Consider the following 16,829-nt stretch of genomic DNA (forward strand, 5'->3'; position numbering starts at 1 on the left):
TTGGTTTACCAGGTTCTGTTCACCTCTGCTGTGGAAACCCCACGTTCTCCAAATGTTGAATGGGAAGGGCAGGTTTGAACCTGTGTTTACGTCCTTAAAGAAAGAGGAAAATTGTGATGGTGGGCCAAAAAAACCCAAACCAACAAGTGGGAAAAAAACCCTCAAACCCCAGAACAAGTGACTATGAAATAAGACGATGGTATAGCTCTGATGTCTGCAGGAAAGCATGTCCAGGCACAGCGGTGAAGAGGCAGTCTGCTTAGGGTTACGATGTACTTTGGAAATCTTTCCTGTGTTTCAGCAGATTTGAGGTAAATTCACTTTTGACCCTTGAAATATCAAATTTAACTGAACCTAAAACTTGGTGCAGTTTTAATCCCAAGCGCCACAGGCTTGCCTTTTTTGGAATGAGCTAAGTAAAAGTACTGAGATTGCTATTCCTCTGAGACAGAAAACCTTTGGTAAATAACATCTCCATGACAACATGTGTCTTCATGTTTATGAAGAAATAAAAGCTCTAAAAGCCAAAAGATGAGCAAAAATAAATTTTTGATTATGTGTTCATGGCTTTTTCATAGCTAAATTTGACAATACTGCTCTGATTTCCTGTTCTGAGTAGCTTTTAAACTCCTCAATTACTTTACTACCTTGCTGTGATTTCTTTGTCAAGTAGCCCGGGAGTAAACAAGTACATGACATGTCACAAGATGAAGAATCAAGTTACCTTTTTTAACAGCGGTTGTCAAAACAGCCTGGTAATACTCACTCTTTCTCTAAACTATATGGTCTTTCTTTTTTTTTCTTTTTTTTTCTTTTTTAAGAAAAGCAAAAGATTTTGTTGTCTATTATCAAAATGATTTCACTTTAATTTCCTTTCATCTTGTTATTCTTTATTTTACTACACAAAAAAAGTGCCAGTCTAATGAACAGTTCTCCATTTAACTCTGAATAAATCAGCATATAAGTACCTATTTTTGTCAAATATGGCTTCTATCAGCTCTTACATATTCAAATGTTTTGAGCTGGAGTTAATTATTTTAGCCTGCCCATTTTTCCTTCCTCTTTTGTTCCTTAGAAAAGTAGTTGCATACTTTCCTCAACTCTAAACAAGGACAAGACAAAGCTTAATATTAAAACATTTTGTGCTATTAGAACAAAATCTTTGTCTTGAAGGCATAATGACTTGTAGCATGCAGAATCTCTCTGGTGAGAAAGAACAAATAAAAATCAGCACCATCTCAGGTACTAAATTAGCTGCTCAAGAGAGCTCATGATGTTCCGGGAGAAAAGCAGAAATGCACGGAAATTTGGTAGTTTTCAATAGGTTGGTAACTTTAACGTTGCATAGCTGTCCTTTGAGGCTTCAGAAATTAAAGATGAGAGTTTCTTTTCTTTCAAAATCAGGACTTGGCCAAGCAGCCTGACACATATCTGCTCTCATGCCACTCCAGTTAGTTACATGGCTGGAGTCCACATCTGGACTAGGGAAAACAGAACTGATCCAGCTTTCCTCCTAGTTCAGGGGAAGTGCAACTTGCTTTCCTACAAGCTCTCACCCTGCCCTTGTGATCACTCGCAGAGACCAAGCTGTTGGGTTCCTATGTCAGACCCTGGAGGAGGGTACCCCACATCCATCAGAACCAGGATGGAGCAGATCAGCATAATACCCCAGGATTTCACAGTGACTTTCCTTAGTTTATATAAACACAATCCAGAGTCATTCCCATTTGCCCTGCTTCTGTCCTGAGACCAGGAATTTCTCAGTGGCTACTAACATTTTGAAATGGTTGAAAAGTGCCTTAGAGAAAAAGGGTGCTACTGCAAAGACTGACAGTCAACGCAGCTGCAGAAATTTATGCCAGCTGAATACCTGTGATTTTATTTGCATGAGATTGAAGGCACTGTGTTCCTTATTGATGTGATAATAGAAGAGGAAGAAAATGAAAAGTAGACTTTTCTATTTTTCCCCACTAGGTAAATAATTTAATTCATAAAAGCACTTTAATTCAAGATCTCAGATTCTGTCAGTCCACTTTATCTTATTGAGGTTTGCCCTAATTTGGTTGAAGAAGCTGTATTTCTTCTGTACGGTCTGTTTCTGAAGAGATCTTTCTACGTTCCACAGTAATGTAGACTGGGCAGAATATGAATCCAAAACACATCAGCTACACCTACGTAACTTCCGGTGTGGCTTCAAAAGAATGACCTACCCAGAAAAAGAAATAGAAATAATTTTCCATACTTGAACTTTGTTCTGCTTCTGGATGACTATGAATGAATGGTAGCAACTATGAACACCTTAGCAGGCAATCAGAGGTGAACTGACAATTTTTTTCTTCCTATTGAGAGAACTCAACTAAATATCCCTTTCTTAGGCTGAAAAATTATGTCTACAGATTTGATGGAGTGAAGGCAAAAAATATGACTTTACCCTCACAAGAGAAAAGGAGAACATATTTTAGAAAGGCTATGGAGAGTCTGCAACTGGACACAGGTGGCAGCTAGACCCAAGGGAGTGCAGAGTATCGTTGTTGTGCAATGGCGTTGTGAACAAAAATAGACACAGAGAAGAGGCTTGGAAACAGGGAATGCAGATTTTTTTAACAGAGAAGTCAATTCTACTGAGCATCCCCCCACACACTGACTATTCATTAAAAATAAAAAGACACTCCCTTTCCATGAGCTATACTTTTTCTGTCCCATACTCTACATTGTTATACATTCTTTCATTGTATTTTACTGACAAAGAATAATATTCCTCTGTTATTTTCCAAAAATATTAGCTAAATTTAAAGCTATTAAATACAGTGATTCTTCTTTTTGGAGTGTGAATCATTTTATGTTTAAGACATTCCTGAGAAAAGTTATTTTAAATCTCACATTTTCTGCTTGCTGGTCACATTACCAAGAAGAAAAATTTGTTCCTAATTTGCTCTAGAAAATATCTTTTTAATTTTTTTTAATTGAGTATACATTTAGAAATAAAACTCATAAATAAGATTAGCTTCCAAAATACCCAGTGAGGGCTACTGTGTGCATTTTTGTATACTTGAGAAACAGATGTCTGTGCGGAACATCCACCTGAGACCCGCCCACCAAAATTATACAACATATATAAATGAAATACATTTAACAAATTCAATCAAGGGCTTTTGCTAAAATTAAAAAAAAAAAAAAAAAGAATAAAAATTGTGAGACTTATTATGAATTACTGTACGACTAAAATGCATTACTACCAGTATATAAACTACTACGCTATTCAAAATACCTAGTTTTAGTATGTATTTACCACATACTGTACACAATTAGGACAGCCACAAGACACGATAAGATTAAAGGTATTGGGCTTTTCAAGACTAAAGACAACAAACACGGAGAAAACAAGGGGTTGACTTTAGCTGTTTGGGAAGTACGTTACAGGGAAAATGGTGAACTCTTTGCTGTCTTTATTGAACATGCAAAAAGAAAAAGGCCTGAAGAAGACAACCAGATATTGCTGGTCAACTGGGCCCTACCAGTCTGCTTATCAGAATGCTAAGGTTTTGCTGCTTGTTATAATCCTGAACAAATGAAATCAGAATGTCACTTCTGATATCTAGTTGAATTCCCTGATGGAATGAATCTTGGGTAGCCGAAAGGCAGACTTTGGAAACAAAGACAACAAAATGAATGGACTTGCCTTAGGAAAGGAACTGAAGAATAGGATTTCCCACTGGGTTTTTGTTGAGAGTTTCAAACAGCATAAAAAAGTTGGTTTTAGAGGAATAAAATTAACTTGTTTCAGAATTTCAGCTGTCACACCAGATGACTGTATAAACTTTATTGTTTTGTTCCTATGTTTTTTAATGAAACTCCTTTTTTATAAGGCCTGATCTTGACGTAGTTATTTTTGAATCAGAAATTTCATTCTCCTACTCGCCTATGCCTGTCATTTTGCCCCTTTCATCAAATTCACCTCAAAAAGCAAATACAAAATGTTTCTAATAAGCTGTATAATAATAAAAAAAATATCTTTTAGTTGCAAAGTCCAACACTCAGAAGTTAGGAAATTCATGTGCAGCTTATAGGCATGCCACACCTATTTTCTCATGCAATTCATTACCCAAGGGTGAGGTCACCAATTAAATACCTTGTGTTTTCTAAGGCATGTAGAAAATGATATTGAGCTGAAGTCATATAGGCTACAATGGTTCATGACAAAGTTAAAGATAAATTTTATGCAATGCAGCAACCTGTCCCCATTACTCAGCTGCAAAAACATACTGCAAGCACTTCTGCATGACTGCAGTCGGGTGGGCTGGGTGAATAACGCCTGCTCTCTGGCAGTAACGGATGGTTCTTTCTGAAGCAGAAGAAATTAGATGGGTTCAGATGGCAAACCAACAAAGAAGGAAACTTACCCCAGCCGCCTTCTTGCATGGAGGTTCCCCCCCCCCCGCTTTCTCTCTCCTGAAAATATCTGTTTTAGTTACATGGTACTTCAGTGTTTGGAATGAGTTCATACAACTATGCTGTTGGTCACACAGTACTGCCAGAGACGTCTGGGTGAAACTCTTCCTTTCTTCTTAATTTAAAGAGGCAGAAGCTCCTGATGGACTGGGCTACTCCTGACTTGTGGAAAATCTTCCCTTCTTCTGTCGCCCCTTAGTTCCTCCCCCTGTACATTGCAGCTTTGACAGGGACAGCAGATTTGCCTTAAAATATTTATGCTCATTTATTATTTTGTCAACCTGCTGAAAACTTCTGACCACAAACCAAAAAAACCCAAGTATTTTTTTTAATCAGCTTTATTATGGTAAAATTTTTATAGAACCTCTTGGGATAAAATTAAGGAACCTCTGTGGCTCATATTTACTCATCAGTAACATATCTGTGACCTGCTGCAAAACAGACAGTTGGGAAAACTTATACCATAAGAAAATCTTTCATAAAATTCTTAGTTTAAGAAAATAGTCTTCTTTCTGAAAGAAAATAGCCTATTTTTAATGAAGCATATTGTGAAATACTTCTCTGTGTTCTGTAACTCTAGTTTAGGAAAAGCCTTGAGGTAGACATTTTTACAGGGAGCACGACCAGCAGCCTGAAGATATGTTTTATGATATTAAAAATAAGCTAAGCTCAGTAAAAAGTCCACTAATGAAGCCAGACAACGTAGCTGTAACAGTCTGGTGCAGACAAGTTTCTTCAAGATTAAACTGTAGATAAATGGTTTTAGAGACAGAGAAAAACTGCTTTTCATGGTTGCTGTGTTTTAGTCCACTCTCGAAAACGAAGAGACAGATGTTAACTAGGCTACACATAATCTGTGACTTAGAGAACAGGTTTTAAAAGAATGTGCTTACAGACACACGCCTGTGACTGTATAAAGCTTCTAAAGTTATTTACATCTGATATATATTAAAGTAAAGCATATTCTGCCAACAATAAGCAAAAAAAAAAAAAATAGTCCCTGGGTCTTCTGGTGTTCTTCTGGTGACCTGTTTATCAACCAACTGTGACTGTGATTTACACCATGTATGCACAGTGGTTTTCCTTCACACTTGTCCTGGTGAAGATGAAAATCCAGGTCAACAGAATAAATCTTTGTCATATATGTCTTTTGTGTACTTCATACATGCAGCTATAAAGTGAACTTCAGTAAATATGTTGTATTTTAACCATTATTTCATTTAGGCAATAGAAAATAACTGGAGTTGTCATTTGAATCTGATGAAAAAGAAGAGATGAGATGCCAGCCTTCTGACGACATAATGTTACTCACTTCATCATTATAATTTAAAAATTAATATTCTCTATAAAATTTATCCTTACAGTATACTCATAAGATAACATTATTTCCCACTTTAAAGTTGGAAAGCTGGAAAATTAAGATACAAAATTGGTTTACCCAGGATTCCATAGTCTTAGATCAGTATCTTAGTTGCTGAGCCATCTTTTTCACTCATTTATACCCAATGTTTCTTCTGTAGAAGCCTTAAATATAGAAGTAGTTAAACAGAACTTGACTTTTGGAAAACTCAGAGAAGATGTTTTCCACGAAAGCTCTAGGAAAAAAAATCAAAGAACATTACATTTCTCCTTCTGTTTTCAACTCTAACATAGCAATGAAGTGCCATAAGCAGCATTAATGCCTGCTAAAAAGGTCCAAGAAAAACAGACAGGTACATATTCAGTAGTCAGTGCTGGGAAGAAAAAATAAAGAATAATGCTGCAGAGGGCAAAAGAATTAGAATTGGTCCCCACATCATCATGAGTGAGTAAATTCATGAAACTAAAGCAGAGGCCTGCTGAAGGGTGGTTAAACTGTATTGAGCAGTAATCTCAAGCATTAACCAAGTGTTTGTAAAGAACTTTTAAGAGCTTATTTTATAATTATTTAATTTTTAAATGGTTATTCTGATGGCTGAAAGACAGTTGTGAGGGAAGGTAACAGCTGTACTTATTTGAAACATAAATTAAATCCCTATTAGTAATAATGGACTTTAAAAAATTTTAAAAAATAGTGAGAAGACAAGTTATTGTTCACCTTTAAATCTTTATATATGAAACTTTCCCAATGAAAAAACAGTAGCACACTGAGAACTGTTAACTAGTAACTGACAGACTGAAGGTTCAAAAAAGATCCTCCCAAGCAAAAACTGAGTCAGTGAATGAGCAAATCAAGAACAGAAAGAAGTGTGTGCTCAGTGACATCAGAGGAAAGAAAGGCATTGTTTTTTCTGAGGAAGGAAATAACAGCAAAGCCCACTTAACATACAAATCTCTATTGTTCAGATGACATTGCTACAACAAATAAAGTGCGTAGTAACTGCAGAAATCAGTGTTGAGAACAAAAGTCGGTATCACAAGGTACACATTTCCAAGACACCAAAAATTCTTAGCAGTACTTTCTGTTGTTTGCAGCGTTAGTCCTCACCAAGGTCAGTAGTCCGTGAGGTCTTTGTTGTTACTGCTGCTGTTCGTGTTGGGTGCTGTTGATGTACCCAGGGTGAGATCCTGAGCGCTGTGACGCCCATAAAGCTGCATGCAGGAGGTGACTGCATTCAGACTTGACCACAAGCTGCGATCCTTGTTGCTGTTGCTCGGTTGGTTCCCTGGTTGGTTTTATTCCTGGTTTTACTTTGGTTTGGTTTTTGGCCTTTTTTTGTGAGGGGTGGCACGTTACAAATATTCAGCCTGTTTTATTGCATAGAAGCACAAAAACTCCTGTCGTAAGTCATGAGTTAAGGTACTTGTACATATGGCAACATGGTCAATAGCAACAAAATTTATAAAACAGTCTTTGTCATTCCATTATCCTGTGATCAGAACAAGCCAACTTCTTTATGAGATCTGCATCTCTGATTTCTGGGCGTCATTTCTGAAGCGCTCTCATTCCAGGGTTATTCTACGCCTTCTACATCTTTTCTTTCTGTCTAACTTGAAAAGATTGCATATTGCAGAAATTACTGAACGGTATCTTCTGTAAACTGAGCTCCTTTAAACTCTTCAGTTAGCTGTCGTATGCTGAGAGGAGTTCATTTGAAGACCAGTTTCAGCATAATTTTAGATGGAACAAAATACTAATGTCTCTGATACTACCTTGTAAATTATTAAAAAAGTTTAATTTCTGTTGAAAGCTCTCCAATAAACCATTGTTTATTAATTGCCTTTGTTCATTCTGTCTTTAATAATAAAATAGGCACCATTAATAAATGTAGCTGTCCTGCCTGAGGCATTATGCCTGCCTCTAGAGCAGGGGAAGAACCTTACACAATTAAGCCAGTAGTCTTAATTAATGATCTTTTACAATGTATGTTCAATAAGATTTGACCTAGTGTGTGTTTCTCTTGCATGTACATGCTTTTAGGAATCTCAGAATAAAATTGTGTGGTGTCAAATAATCTAGTAGATCTCTTTGTATACCATATATGTCATGTGTTTTATGTGAGATAGACCAGAATTATTGCACACTTCACTAAGAAGTACCTTGTGTGCACCTGAGCTTCTTCGATTAACCTTATTATTAAAATCTGCCACTCCAGTATAAAATACGCGGCTTTGATTCAGTGAAGTGTAATTAATGTATTGCGCTACTGGCAAATTTCTTGCTGGAATAGAGATTTTTAATCTGATTGAAGTCAAGTAGTAACAGATGATGAACCACATACAGAAGGGACATGAATCCTTATTAACTTATAATCAGCATTACAGACTAGCTGATAGATAATAATCTAATCAAATGCCATAATCAAAACAGCACATACTTGGTTTTTATATTTTCTAGCTCTCTTTTGACAGTTGTCTAAATTATGTACTTAAAAGAAAATAAAGAATTTGATGCACTTCTCAGGTAATTAAAATCTTTCTCTTTAATCAGGTTTTAGAAGATATCATTTCCTACTCTTCATTTGAGCCCAACTACTTTGGGCCAGGCTGGATTACCTGCAATTAGGAGGACTCTAAAAACATCAACACCCATAATTTTCTTGTGGTCAATTTTATTATTGAATACTGTGAAATTTTGATAGAGGACATGGCATACTAAGAACTAGTATGGATGTAAGAGCTAACAGTGTTCAGGTTTATGAGAGTGTATCTGAGCTTTAGAGATAACTTGCATTATGATAATTACTGAAAGATCTCTCTCAACATACAGTGTATTCCTGCAAAACTGACAATGGGTTCTGTGAAAATAATTGCTTCTGTCATGACTACACTAAAAAGGATGCCACAAGAACAAGAACTTCAAGGAAAAAGATTGGTGTTAACTGCCCTGATATACCTTTAGGTAAATGAACAATAGCTCCAGGAAAAACTTATCCTCAAATGCAGCTGGAATTCATTTCAGAATTAAAGGTAGGTTTACCTTGATTAAAAGATACTGTTATATGAACATACATTTTTTCCCTGCTTAAGTATTTCAGGTATTACTGAGAAAATCTTTTTGCATAACCATGGTTTCTTTTAGTTTTTGTTTTTTGCTTTAGTTTTACCTAAATTTGTTCAGTAATTAAGGATTGCAGAGCGTTATAAAATAGGGAGATTAGAGAGCATGGCAATCATTTCGGAGGGAGATCACTTTGGAAAATTCCAGCTAGGATTTAAAATACTGTATCAAATACGACTTTAATGTTCAATTCTTCCTCTAAAAAGCCCCCTATCACAGTACTCCATAATGTAAAAACTAAAAGTAAAAAACAGAAACACAATGAAATTATTTGAGCAGAATTTTTATATTGAAACAGAATAAAGCTCCTTAAGCACCCTAAACGTATCCTCTTTATGACATTATGATTGTGGAAGACTAATGCAAAGAGTCAGTGGTATAAAATTTCTATATACACAAAAAATGTAGGGTATTTGGCCCTTTATGTGATATGTAAAATGTACGCCTTTGATCTCGCAAAATTAGACACTGAGCTGATCCATTCGTTTAAGAAAACATTCATGCCAGTATCACTATGCTCTTTCAGGCATTTTTGTCATATTAAATTATATATGTGCATACATCGATAGCTACTTAATATGAATGCAAGTTAAATATCGATGAGTAAAGACCTAAACATACTATTTTTTTTCTTTTACTAGTCACGCTGGCCTCATGTGTGTAGATCCTGCAAGAGATTTCCCTTTAACTCGTTTTACAAGATTCTTTGCTTTTATCAAGTAACAATTAGAGGAAGCAAGGACGTTTTATTTCATTTTAAGTATAATTCAAATGTAAGCCTTTAGCCACTGAACTGACACTAACAGAGGGTTCAACACTTGTGAATGTAACAATATTCATTACCTCTGTGAATGAAGAGAAGTTATTACTCCTTCCTTTTGCTGTGTAGCAAATTACTCTGGTAATGGAAGTCTGAGGAAATGCATAACAGTCTTTCAAGGTAAAATATGTTGTTAGTCTCAGAAGGTTTGTCCCGTGTGATTTGGAGTCTCTGCTAGTAAGCTACTTTGCCACCTAAATTACAACGGAAAAACAGAAGCAAAGGTCATGCTTTAAACAGCACAATAAAAGGTTCAGCCCCTTCTCCCTCCTATACAAATGCCTTGACATTCACTTTATATTAAATGGAATTTTCTTTTCCCTTGTTATTCAGACCAAGAAAATGAGTTATTTTTCCATGCAGCTCCCTTTTTGTGTACTGCAGTCCCAAGTTGTTACCAACAGAGAATATGCAAGATTTGGCATAGTTATTTTCATTACATACTTAAAGTTGTCAAGGCTCTGTTCAAATTAATTTGCATTATTTCCCTTTACATTTATTTCTAACAGCACTTTCCTCTTTGTGAGGTCCGTACACCACTAGCATTTAGAAGAATCTGCCCATACTAAGATCCCCAATAGCACTTCCAAACATATGCATTAAATAAGGTCAGCTGTAATAGTAAAGTATGAATTGTATTTTTAATACAAGATGGGTTCCTGAAAAAGACGAATAACCTCAGAATCAAAACTGTCCAAAACCAACTGTACAACTAATCCTGAAAAGTATATGGACGTTTCAAGATTTCTACGGCAATAACCTAGGGGAAATAAAAGTCAACTAAAATAATCTCTACAGGGCATGAAAAGGAGAGAGGACAGGGGAGTGATGATTTCGTTTCATTGTTCTCTAGTGACTGAAAAAACAGTTTTTCTCTATAGGAACTAGGATCTTACTCTGCTGTGCCTGGAAATGCTTTTCTAACAGCAATGGCAATGCGCCTGGGCTGGCAGATGGCCAGGGCATCGCTGCTGTTCCTCTGCTACTGTACTGGACAGGCTGGAACTCCAGTGTGAACTCAAGTTGAAGGGACAGTGATGTGTGGATGAGCCCAGGTGGGAGCAGGACACCCTGAAGCATCTGTGGCCATGAACAAATCCATGCCAGAACAGGTACCTCTTGAAGCATCTGTGGCCATGGATGTGTGTCTGTCACAGCAGGTGTACTTCTGAAGAGAATGTGGCCCAAGGATAAGTCCATGAAGGAAAAGGTACACCTCGAAGCATCTATGGCTGTGACAAGTCTATGTGCAACAGGTATGTCACTGAAGAGACTGTAGCTCATAAATCAAGCTCCGCTGGGAGCAGGGACACCCTAAAGGACTGCAGAGTGTGGGTAAGTGCGAGTCAGAGCAGGGGCAAGGGGAGGAGTTCATTGCAATGTTAAACTGTCTGGTCCAAAGGGGTCAGGGGTAGAGATTGTAATGGAAACACCTTTAAACTCTTATAACCTGAGATTTTATTTGCATGTTATGGGAATTGCTATAGAAAGAACGCTTTGTTTCTAGCCAGGCTCAGAGCAAGGGGAGGAGTTCATTGCAATGTTAAACCTTATAACCTGACTCAAATGGACCAGGGGTGGAGATTGTAACGGGTACACCTTTGAACTGTTGTAATCCACGATTTGAGTGGCATGTTACAGGAATTACTATAACAGGAACCACCTGAACCAGTGGAAGACAAGTCTTACAAGAAGCAACGCAAGTGCAGAAACCACCCACACCTAGCTGGATTTGGTGTCCAATATCTCCATGCATCATACCATTTTTCCTGTCCTGAGTGATGACCATAATAGATGGAGCCCAAAGTCATGGATTACATGGACTCAATGGATGTTTTGTGGACATCTGTGGACATTTTACAGGCATTTTATGGACGTTTTTCAAGGGTGATCCATAGACAAAGGGAATGATATCTGTGTATTGTATCAAAGGATGGGAAGGGGGGTGGCAGTTATTGAGGTTGTATTGGATAGTGTGGGACCTGAGCATGATGTAAATGGTATGGAATAAAGAGTGGAGAATGTACTGGTTTGGGCTGGGATTAAGTTAATTTTCTCTGTAGCAGCTCATACGGCCATGGTTTGGATTGGTGCTGGGAACAACGTTGGTCACAGGGGGTGTGTTAGTTACTGCTGGGCAGAGCTGACCCAGAGCCAAGGGCGCTTCTGCTCCTCACCCCACCCCACCAGCGAGGGGGCTGGGGGGGCACAAGGAGCTGGGAGGGGACACAGCCGGGACAGCTGACCCCAACTGACCAAAGGGGGGTCCCAGACCGTGTGACGTCATGCTCAGCCGGGGGAAGGAGGAGGAAGGGGGACGTTGGGAGTGATGGCGTTGGTCTTCCCAAGTCACCACTACACGTGATGGAGCCCTGCTCTCCTGGAGATGGCTGAACTCCTGCCTGCCCATGGGGAGCGGGGACTGAATTCCTCGTTCTGCTGTGCTGGCGTGTGCGGCTTTTGCTTTACTTATTGAACTGTATCTCAGCCCACGATTATTCTCACTTTTACCCTTCTGATTCTCTCCCTCATCCCACCAGGAAGAGTGAGCGAGTGGCTGCATGGGGCTGAGTTGCTGGCTGGGGTTAAACCATGACACCATTATTCTCTGCAGTTCATCTATAGCCATAAACAAATACTTCAAACGTGCAAAATAAATGACCTCTACAAACAAACATTTGGTCACAGCACAATTCAAAATCTCTGCTTCTCCATGCTTCCACAAGTCCAATTAACTAAGATATAAACTAGTGAAGATGTTCGTTACTTCTTTTTCTTTTTTTTTCTTCCCCTTGGATCTGTTTACGAATTCTGTTAAACACACTCGCAATAGTACACAAATCATACTTACAAAATATTTGTTGCAACACGCTTCTCAATTTTTTGCCCTTCCCTCCCCCATATGTATTTATTGTTGACTGAAATACATGTATTTCTAGTGCATAAACTGAGATTGAGATGCTACTGTAAAACAGAAGGTGTAAAGCAGAATGACATACTGGTTTTATCATGAAAGAAAACACATTTGTTTTAATAGTCTGTAGACACTGCTCAAAATAATTTAATCCTTGCAAAGCTGTTACTACAAGAATTCTGCCAGACTCTTTGAAGTGTTGATTACTTCTGCAAACAAGCATTAGTTTCAGTAGAGTTCATTAATCAGTTGGCATAACCCTTCGTTTTTCTTTCTTCACTTTGTTCTAGATCTGGCGTTCCTGCAACATGCTGACATATCACAATATGATCATGGTCTGGATTAGGGTTCCAAAAAAACCCCAACTGATAAATACTTCTCTTGATAGCTCAGGTCATAAGCTTGATCTATATCTTACTGCTGCAGAGGCAGAGCTATTTTAGTTACAGCTTCCTAGGCCAAATAGACTGAAAGAAAGGTGTTGTAAAAGATATGTTCTCTTACTATGGAATTCTTTCACAAACGAAAATAAATTTCTTTTCAGCACCTCAGGACTGCAATGACTTCTTGAAACTGAATAGTCTCCAAAGGAATTTGAAAATAAACAAACTAATCAAAACCCTGAACTGGAATTAACTTGAAAAAATGTATGTCTCCTCAGAAATCTGTAAATGAAAAGGTAGTCAATCAGCAGGAAGAATTATTTCTCACAATAACAGGTTCTAATGCACCAGTTGCCCAAATTCATTGCAATTAATTTGTTCACTTCAGTAAGGAAGCTGTATTAGGTTCCTACTATCCTGAGCTTCTATCAGTTGTCAGTGATGGGGGAGCACTTCCAGAGGTTAATTTAGATTACACGTGGGCTGAATTAACCTATCCCTACTCAATATGCACTAAGCCTTGGGCAAATATGGTTCCTAACTCATCATCTTGTTTAAGAGACTATTGGCTGGCAAAGTAGGTCATGACTGCTGTGTTTAACAGCTTTTAGTTGTCTATGGCAGTAGGAATTATGTGGTGACTCAAAAAATGATATGCAGCATTCCATATATATATGATAGAGATCAGGAGATGTACTTTTAAATAAACTATACAAAAATAAATTATATGAAAATATGTGAATACTAGAGCAGAGGAAGTGGTCTTGTAATCTTGGAAAACACCTGCCTCCAGGATAAAAGACCACTTCATAGCCAAACCCGAATCAAAACTACCCCAAACCCACTGCAGGTTCCAAATTAGCCTTGAAAAAGAGAAAGGATTTGTAAAGCAGTGAGTCATGGGAAAATGGAAAGAGTTCTTGTCCCATGGGAGAGATTGAGAACCTACTGAATGCTTCAAGACAGGGTTCACAACACACACTGGACTGCAGAATAAAGAACACTACAGTCAGAGTACAGAATAACAAGTAGGGTTCTGTCAAGATACATCAATATTTCTTATTAAGGAATATTGCTGTAAAGTTTTGCCTCAGAAGGCTGCTTTAGCATGAGAAACTTGCCTTTGAGTTACACAGCTCCAGGGAAGAAAATTCATCAGAATAAAATATTTTGTTGTTCAGAAATTGTTGAAGGCATCAATGGATAAAGAAAATCTTTTCATAATACCTAAGTTTCAGAACGATAATTGAACAGAATGTGCACTAGTTCAAATGCTTATACTGAGCAATTCCGAAAATTAAATAGATCCATTCATAGAGAATAAATGTAAGCATCATTCTTGGCTGAATCAAAACCTAGCAAGGTAAACCAAGAATAGATATATATGCATGAAACTGAATAATCGAAAATACATAGCAATGCTGAATCTGAAGAAAATAAGACTTTATTTAAGATGTGGTTTTTATAATTCCACATTTGACCAACACAGTCTTTGAATGATGAACTTTGCAGAGGCAATTGTATAATTCTGTTCAACGTAAGCTGATGGGCCTAACATCTGAGTTATTGGCCATAGATAGTTTGTTAGTTCCTTACGTACTCTGACTGCTACGGGTGAGTCAGAATGAGCGTATGCTAAGAATGGCTGTAAGTGTAGTATTTGTTAAAGTGGTTCGTAGAATGGTGCAAAAAGTATGCCTGCTGGTCAACTGCTACCTCTCTAGAGTTAACAATATGCTCCCTCAAAGTGAAGATTCAATCACACTCTAAGACACAACTGTATTCTAAGCTTGCTTTCTGTTTATATTGTGCTCCCTGGGATCACTCTAAATTAATAAAGACATGAAAAAATTTCCTACTGGTTGCTGTATTTTTGGGTAAAGATGTAGCACAGAGTCTGCTAGGAAGGAGCTATTTGTTTACATTTAGAGAAATACTCAGATGATTTTTAAAACATTTTGGTTTTGTAGTATAACTAAATCAAAGTGCTTACTTTATTTATCAGATCTTGTCTGAATGTATCTTGAAAAGTTTATTTCATCAAATCTATAGAGCTCTAGGCTCATGACTGCATTGGGAGTTTCCTTTCTTTCAATCTTACATCTTTTTCCTTTATTCTTACCTTTAGGTTTTAATAAAAGCAATCTCTTGAGCCTGCCATTAGTTTAAGTTTCAGGATATCCTAGATTATTTTAGATGGTAAATAAATATGACTTTTACCAAACATGATAGTGACAATTCCTACTGTTTTTGCTGGTGATGATTTAAAATGCCTAGATTGCAAGAAGCAGAAGTAGCGTGTTTACAAACTGCAGGGGCAGGTGGGGGGAAACCTGCTGTCACCATGCCAGCAAGTGGTCTTCGCCAGTGCCTGTGCTTTTTGCATAAGAGAATATAGTCTTTTAGACCAGAGGACTATAACGTCTTGAGAATGCGCTGAGACCGGAGATAACCTACTATGCTAAGAAGTCTGAAAATGCAATTAAAACCAGCCCAGTGATGAGAGCAAGGTGTTAACTTGCTTGCACTGAAGGCCATAATCATCAAACATTTCGGCCAAGGGTGAAATGACATCCTCTTAATCAACCAGTTTTAGGAGCTTCAGTGTATCAACTGCACCTGGTATTCCTAAGTAGTTTCCAACTGGCAGATCTCCCACAATAATCACCGTTTTTTAAGATCACAAAAATGCATAGTGCTTGAGGAAAAGAACGAGGTGGTAGCAGTGTCTCTCCATCACATTCCTGAAAGCTTCATCTCACTGTCCAGCAAAGATTTATCGGCTTGAAGTAACTGATGTATATAGAAGCTCAGCACAAAGTCTACCACCTGTACTTCAGATAATATTCATTGTCTCACGAGGGCAAAGTACAACTACAAAATAAAATCACTAAATCTTGAAAAGTGAAGACCATTTGTATGGTCCAAAATTGAAGTCCAGTTGTAAGCAATTCAACCCTTTAATGCAGTTACTTACATGAATACAGAACCAATGAAATTACTAGTACCAGTGTGCAGTAAATGAAGAGGCTATAATGTCACAGAATTATTTTTATGTGAAAGTAAAATACCAGGATAAAGTCTTCTCTTGAAGACCTCAGCTGCCACCAGAGATCTTAATAGTAAAACCTGATGGTGAGTGTGGTGGATGGATGCATAAATCCCACTTTTTCCTCAGAACAAAGAACTGTGTCCTGTCCTAGTCATCATCTCACTGGGCTATACAAGAGAAGCTGTACTCTTCTTGCATCTAAAACTATGTCCTTCAGTTTCAGTGCTTAGATATCTTCCTCTGTATCTGTTTCAGCCTTAATCATTCTTGGAGACTGGGTGACGACATCTGATGAAAATGGGTGTCTTTCAGATGGAATTGTATCAGCCTTCCCTAAACAGAATATTTTTTTTTCCTTAAGTTTTCTGGATGTACATTGCCTGACTTAAAACAGTTGCCTTTTTCACAGCCATGTGCTGTTCATGGCCAACAGTTACTCCATGAGCAGCTAATCAAGGAAATCTAATTCCTGTTCAGCTGCTTACAGGCGGTGAGCTCCAAGCCTATATCAAAAAGTTTGGTTACTAAAAATCATCCCTTTTACTGCATATTCATTACTGATCACTCTGTTATTAATGTTATATATTATATTCCTACAGCATAGGAAGAAGTGTACGGAATCCAACTCTTCTTAGTATTGAGGATACCACATCTGTGCCATTAGCACACCTCATGATGACGTGTGTTTTTCTACCACAGTCATTAATGGAAATAATATACAAGATTTTATG

Source organism: Leptosomus discolor, chromosome 13 (genome assembly GCF_034619465.1).
Source record: "Leptosomus discolor isolate bLepDis1 chromosome 13, bLepDis1.hap2, whole genome shotgun sequence".
NCBI classification, from domain to species: domain Eukaryota; kingdom Metazoa; phylum Chordata; class Aves; order Leptosomiformes; family Leptosomidae; genus Leptosomus; species Leptosomus discolor.